Source organism: Oreochromis niloticus, linkage group LG3, assembly GCF_001858045.2.
Source record: "Oreochromis niloticus isolate F11D_XX linkage group LG3, O_niloticus_UMD_NMBU, whole genome shotgun sequence".
Taxonomy (NCBI): Eukaryota; Metazoa; Chordata; class Actinopteri; order Cichliformes; family Cichlidae; genus Oreochromis; species Oreochromis niloticus.
In genome coordinates, this window is record NC_031967.2 from 70,526,114 (window position 1) to 70,534,103 (window position 7,990).

Below are 7,990 nucleotides of genomic sequence, written 5' to 3' on the forward strand. Positions count from 1 at the left end.
ATATTTATTTTTTTCCTATATCAAGTCATTCTTTTTTGAACAAAACTCAAAACAGAGCCTAATAATCTTTCAGTCATTTCTACCCTCACTTAATTTCCTTTCGCTGCTCAGCTCTCACACAGTGGCTCAGCTATGCTCCAATCCCTCCATATTGTGGCCAATCACATGCAAGGATATAGGATAATATCATTATGTGAAAAACAGAGAGGGTGAGAAACGCGACAGTCAAGTGGAGCGTGCGTCTGTCCTCTCAGTAAGTGAGTGAGACAGTAGACAGCGGTGAGGAGGGCTGTGCGAAAGCAAAAACACATAAATATGCCTGACACCCGTAAACGAAGCAGCATCTGGCTGCAGTTTAAAGACTTTTTTGTCTCGGTCTTGGTCTTGGTCTTGGTCTCGTCTCGACTTGGTCTCGGTCTTGGTCTCGTCTACTTGGTCTTGGTCTTGGTCTTGTCTTGGTCTCGGATTAGGCGGTCTTGAATACAAGTCTATCGGTGGGTGACCAACCCATCACAAGCGGCCCGGACGTTCCAAGGAGCACACCAGGTTGTATTAGGGAAATGGTAGACCCTGTGTCCATCAGGGCCCAGCAGGGCTGGTCCTCAGCACAGCTGCTCAGGCAGAGTCTTTTGATGTGCCCGACTAGGCCCACCACCGTGCATTGTTCTTGGAGGGGGGCAGGAAGCTGGAGCGGTGGTCCCCGCTCGTTTCCCTGAGGCCACGTAGTTCTGGCCTTCGGGCCGGGCGCCAGGCAGTCGCGCGCCACGTGGCCTGGCTCATTGCACCGGTATGAGCCTTGGAGCCATGCCGCACCACAACTTCCAAGGGAGTAGGTCAGCAAACCGTAATACTCAGTATGACCACTAGACGGGAGACTTGAAATGTGAGTCATGGCTATTTCCTGCTTTGCTCAGTGCTGGTTCATGAGATTGAGATGGAAGTCTGCATCATATGTTCATGAGGTTGTGGTTCAAGACACTAAAAATCTTTAACCCCCTGTTCACATGGTAAAGTGCTTATTGTGATGCTATGAATGTTTTGCAAAATGTTATGCTTTGTACAAGTACATTAAAAAGAAAGGTCACCTGACAAAGGATAATAATCTACTGACAGCACCAAGTTTACTTTCCTCTGCGTCTCAACATTTTTAAAAAGCCAAATCTGGAAAATATCTGTAATTACTTTCGGTGATCAAGCCAACTAATACTGAATACTGAAATAGCTTTTTACTATTCAGACCAACAGACAAACCTGAAATATTGATTTTGAAACCATTAGAAAATGAAAAAAAGGGAAAAAATAGACTACTAGAGAAATTCAACAATTAAAAAAAATATTAAAAATTCACCATGTCTCATGCTACTTGTTTGTCTTTGAGAGACATATTCGGTACTGAAGCTTTTCTCTCACATATAGTTAGTGAATGATGTTACTGTTGTCTTTAGCCTGCAGTTGCAGTTTAGTGTTTGTTTCTTGCACTGATGAGAGATGTGTATCAGTTAGCCACAACCAAACAAGTCAAATTTTCCATCCAACACCTCAGTGAAACCCACAGAAGCACGTGACAACAAAATAAGAACTAAAGTTTATCAATACTGCAAAGACACCAGATCACAGTCACCGATAAGCACATTTTTTTCATCATTAGAGTTACTGCTTTCATAAGATATACCAATATGTTTACTCATATCAGCGTCTTCAAATACTGCCAGCACTTTAGATGTGTCTCGAATCAACATGGAATTCACAAAACTCAAATATGGGGGGGTTTAAGCTATCATTTTTCTTACTAAGTTTACCTAATTTTATTTTACACTGTGAGCTTGAGTGAGGAAGTGTTTAGCTAATAATGAAGACTGTAAACTGCTAGGTTGAGCAGCTGTACCTCTGGTCTGATGGCTAATTGTCCATGACTGACTTCTTCTTTTCTCACAGCTGAATACACTGCAGCTGGATCAATGTCTGCAGAATGAATCATGCAACTTACTTTCACAGGACCAACTGTAATAGTACTGTACACTTTAGGGTTAATTTTTTCCACTGCTTAACACCTCTGTTGTGAACAAACAGTTGACCAGAATGAACCCGTGGGTGTTTGTGCAAAAAACCCGGACGACCACAGAGCTTTTATCTTGTATTAATGCAAACTGATGCACTTCACCACAAAGCACAAAGCAAACATGTTCTCACAGCATGAAACCCATTATTAACCTAAATAGAAAACACTGTAGTGAAGTTGCTGCTTTGGTTTTACATTCAAGACTTTAGAGAAGAGAAAATTAAACATCAAAACATAACATTTGATATGTTCAGTCTGCTTTTTTATCCACCTTGTTTTAACTAGAAATTCATCTTGCTAATAAAAGGGAACACCAAAAGAAAATGGGCCTAATCTGGATCGGTTTGAAACTTGTTTCTAACTTATGACACAGGTTTGACCACACCTGATATGTGGCTATTGCCAGTGATCTGTGGTTGAATCTATGCCATTACAAAACATTGCATTACATTACAAAATGAGAAAAAAATGGCAAACATTAATGTTGAAACTACAGGACATTTCTCACATTTTAACTACATTAAACACTTCATTAAATGACAATTTGCACCATGTCACCTGCTGCTGGTTGGATTCTGAGTGTCCAAGGACATAAAGTGTTTCAGTCTCAAACAGACACATCCTGCACTGAAGCTCTGCTGTGCAGTTCACAGTATCAAATGATGCCTTTGTTGTTTCCTGTACTGTGTTTGTTTCCTGCAGCGAAGAGAGATGTGCATCAGTTAGCCACAAGTAAACAAGTTAAGTTTTCATGTGACATCTCAGTGAAACCCACAAAACCAGGCAACAAAAGAGTCGCAACAAAAAAATGTTTTATTTGGGTTTTTTTTAATTTTTTAATAATGCAAAGATATTAAATAATATTAAAGATATTGGTGTCATAAAATATACTAACATTTGTGTATAACCTATTACATTTCAATATAAAAAAATTGATGTGTGTTTCTTTTTTTATTGTTTGAGTATAATTTGGTTAGAAAACGATATGAAGTATATAAAAATAGTTTCAACATGTGGACGTCTTTATTCTTTGTTTTCTTCAGTTAAGAGTGTGTGTCGCTAAGCCACAACCAAACCAGAACAACTCAAATTTTCCATCTGAGACCTTTGTGAAACCCACAGAAGTCTTGTTAGCATGTGGATGTCATCTGGTCTGAGGTGCTGAGGGACCAGTTAGAAACCAGCAGCTGGACATCAGTGGTTGGACTGGTGGACTACTCCAGTGAAGAGTAGACGACGTCTGGCTCTGGTTTAAAGTCTGAACACAAACACAAACAGTTAAAACAACAGGAAACATGATTGCAAGCTTTGTAGTTCAGTAAAGAACTCCAGTCTCCACCTCTCTGTATCCCAGACAAACTGTATCCCAGTTCAAACTGGTAAAGCCTGACAATACTGGTAATGACATCAACTTCAATTAAAGCTGCAAGCAGCGTTATGAGGGCCCTCGCACCCCCGGCGCGTCGAGCCATGCCCAACACCTACAACCAGCACATCTGATCTCATGTCACATTGATGGAATTCATGCATTTAACCACCAGCTAACATTTCATCTCATTCAGTCATGATTATAGTCATCCCACCAGGTGGCGCTCTAACCATTACTGACAAATGGCATAACAAACATTTCCCAGCTCGAGTCTCATCACACCTGCGACCTTTGGGAGAGATTGGACATTGTGTTCTTGAGTGACAGCAGATTACTGCTTTTTGGCGAGTGATTGAAACTCCACGTGCCGCCATGACCACCCCGTTTCCCTGAACGTAAAAAGCTTCGCAATTTAACATCACAAAAATCTTTAGACGCCACGCACTGCAGATCGGTCCAATCTGATGAAATCCCTTGGAGGAGTTCGTCAAAGTACGGTGCCTGAAAAGAGGGGAAAATGTCGCCAAAATTACACATTAATTTTAAAATGGCTGACTTCCTGTTGGATTTGGGATATTGCTCCAAGAGACTTTTTTGTACATCTTGATATCACCTATAAGCTTACCAGGTTTCAGACTCATACATAAAACACAGAGCAGGGGCTGTTGTTTTGAAATTTTGTAGGGGGCGCTGTGGAGCCATTTTGCGCTATTCAATGAAACTGATCACATAACAAGATAGCCCTCATCACATTGGAGGGGTGCGCCAAATTTCAAGACTTCTTAAACTTTCCAAGCCCCTCAAAAGCCACTTCATCTTTCATGGTGAACTGCGTTGCCACCAGGGTGCGCCGTTTAATTTAAAATCACAATTTTCGCACTGAAGCGTCACGAGGGACTGATGTTAACATTCACCGCTTTTGAGGTGGCCACGATGAACCCGTGAAAATCAGTACAACAAAGTGAAAGACATGACATTTCCTGTTGCCACTAGGTGGCGCTCTGCGTATTCCTGACAATGGGCACATCAATCTGTTAGGGGCAGGTCTGTTATCATGCTTATAAAGTCTGGTTCTGATCAGACTGGATTTTATTGAGTTATACTAATTTGTTTCTTTATGGCGAGACATCAAACTTCGCCATGCTGCTGGGGTCACACCCTTTCGTGAAAAGTCACAGTTTTCACTGTAACCCAAGACCAACTCGTTAAGGCTTTCCTGAAAAAATTTGAGGCTGCAGATGTCACCCATCACAATACTGTACCCCAAAGTGTAAAACATGACATTTCCTGTTCCCACTAGGTGGCGCTGTCCCTGGTGTCAAATATGGCAGTTAAAATATGTTCAGGGGTGGAGCCTTATCATATGTGTGCTCTTTGGTCCAGATGGGACCATGTATGACAGAACGAGAGGCAATAAGATTTTCATGGCGAGTCATCGAAATTCGCTGTGGCGCCACCGCTTCACCGTATTGCGAAAACTCAAAAGCTCCGCAATTTAACATGGCCCAGGTGTGTGGTTGACACTGACCAAAGATGAAGCTTATACGACCAAATCCCAAGGAGGAGTTTGAAAAAGTTCGAGGCATGGAAATGGCAAAATTAGAGCCAAAATGTCACCTTCACTTCTAAATTGCGGACTTCCTGTTCGGTTTGCGTCAATGGGCCCACAGACTTTTTTGTTCATCTTGGCATGATACACATGTGTGCCAGATTTCATACATGTAGCTCAAACGATGTGTTCGTAGGGCTGCATTTAACAAGGCATAGGTGGCGCTACAGAGCCATTTCAGAGTGCTCATATGTAAATCCATTAAAATACAAAATTTTTCACCAGACCTGGCACGTGTGCAAAATTTCATGAGTTTTTGAGCATGTTAAAGCCCTCAAAAAGGCCCTTGTTTTGCCTGAATAATAATAAGAAGAAGAAGAAACGGAGCAGATACAATAGGGCCTTCGCACTCTCAGTGCTCGGGCCCTAAATATTCCTAAGACTTTACCTGTGTCTTAATCAATCATGAAATTCACAAAACACAAGCGTAGAACCCACAGATTTGTGAGAGAATTTATTCTTTGTTCAGTATTGCATAACTAATTGCTTGTTTGGTGGCCAATTCCATTATGTGATAAGGTTATAAATATTAGCTGCTATCGGAGCATTCCACACTTGCTCTCATGTTGCTGTACACATTTGGGTTTCTACTCGCCTGACTTCCATATTTGCCAAAGAAACCGCCTGTGGCGTCTTACTTTATCAAAAGCCTTCTCTGCTGGGGAAATGGTCACTTCTTCCTAGGAAAGGCAATGCCATTTGATAGAAAGTTTGCACGTGGGTGGGGGGATATTGGTGATTTCTTTCAACTTCTCATCATCTGGCAGCCCATTTGCCCACTGGGAAGCCAGAGCTCTGAATTATAAAGAGTATATGTGTATTTGGATTGATAGCTCTTTTACTTCATGTTTGGCTTTAATAACTTACAATAAACTGACTTTTTTTGGTAACCTGGACCACATCTCTATGCAAGGTGACCCAAGCTATTGTTAAGTGTTAAGTGCCTTCTTGGTAATTGGTACGTTTGTAAACTAGACAATGTAGTGTTGCTGTTGAGTTTTCTCAGTAATTGTAAAGTTCTGCAGCTTTCAATCATCACACTTTTGAGTGTTTTATTATTGGTTTCTCTCGAAGCCACAGTCATCAGCTACATTCAATAACATTAAAAATTTTAAAAGATTTCTCAGACAGGCCAGACATTCAGACTTAAAATTAGGAACTACCACCACACGTGGTTTGTATGTTGTGTCTTTTTCCTTTATTCCTCTCCTCACCCCCAGCTGGTTACTGCAGATGGCTGCTATCCCTGACCTTTCTTCTGCCGGATGTTAAAACGACTGTTCAAAGTTTGTCTTTGCGCTGTCACCAAAGCACTTGCTCTTAGGGGGTCATCTGATTGTTGAGGTTTTCTCTGTTTGTTGTAGAATTTTTACCTTACAATATAAAGTGCGTTCAGACAACTGTTGTCATCTGCTGTATATATAACATTGAATTGAATTACATTGAATTTAACATGCAGTATCTAAACATCTAATCATTCCAGGATGAACTGCATCAAATAGTTTACATTTTTTAGTTGTAGTGTTCTACTCAGTATTACCTAGTATTCAGTGACCCGGTATTCTGGATTGTTGGTTTAGCTTGTCTGTCTGACATTCCTGCTCACTGACAGTGATTATTAGTGTAGAAACAAAACTTTGGAGCAGATATGTGGTCCTATCTGATTACCTGAGACTTCCAAATGATGGTATAATGTTAGGGTTAGCTAGATTAGAATGGAAACGTAAGGACATGCAAAAAACTGTTGGTTTTTACTGTTCAGACCTAAAGACAATCAGCTGTACCTCTGGTCTTCTTTGGTTTGATGGCTATTTGTCCATAAATGACATCTTCAGTTCTCACTGCTGAGTACACCACAGCTGTATCAATGTCTGCAGAATAAAACATGTAAATTACTTTAACAGCAACAACTGCAATAAAACGATAGACTTTAGGTTTTATGTTTTTCCTAATTTCTTACAACTCTGCTGTGAAACAACAGTTTCAGAAAGAGGTCAAGTGTGAAAAAGGTCAACAACTACAAAGTGGGTATCTTCTGTCAAAGCAAAATGTTGCACTTCACCAAGAATTATTTTAGCCAAACCGCAATGCACAGCAGTGAGAAGCATTGTCATGCTAACCGGTGCAAACAACAGAAAGTTGCAGGACTTTAGAGAAGTAAAAACAAATCATTATATCAAAAAAGACATTTAGTCTGTTCAGCATATCTTTTTATACACTTCACTTTCACTTATTAAAAAAAACCAAAAAACGTGTGTACCAAAACCATAGAGCAGATATATCTGGGGCGAATCTCAGCTTCTTTGGAACTGGTATACCCCAAAAGTTACCATACACCTAACATCTGGCTATTGAAAGACCGATCTGTTGGCGAGGCTAGACGATGAGTTAAGGCTAAAAGAAAATCAAAGAAAACTACAGATGTGCATTGTCTGTGAAGGTTCTCAGTCATCCAGGTCATTGTAGTTTAAGGAGCTCTTTGTCTGGACATCTACAGATGCATTATTGGAACTAAAAATGCTGAGATATTTTCCTTTTTCCTGAACAGATTCTTGAGGTTGATGTTTCCTTATCAAAAAGAATACAAGAGTAACAAATGTGATATTTCCTTTCTTTGAAACAACATATATCAGCTCTTTTAGGAAATAAAAAACAAACAAACAAATGAATGAAAACATTTTTGACTGATATTTCTCTACAAAAATAAATCAGTTTCTCTTTGTAATGTCTGTGCAAGACTACTAGGGAGGATAGTCAGTCCATTAGTTTGACCTTGGATTTAGAAGAAACAATGTGGTTTTCATCTTGTACAAGCTTTTTAATTGCGTCTCCCTCCCATTTTGACCTGGAGACTTCCAGGCCATTTTCGGAACAGATTTTTCTGTATACTATGCCGGCCACATGGTTATGGCCTTGCATGTATGTCCTGCCTGCTAGCATCTTGCACCCTGCT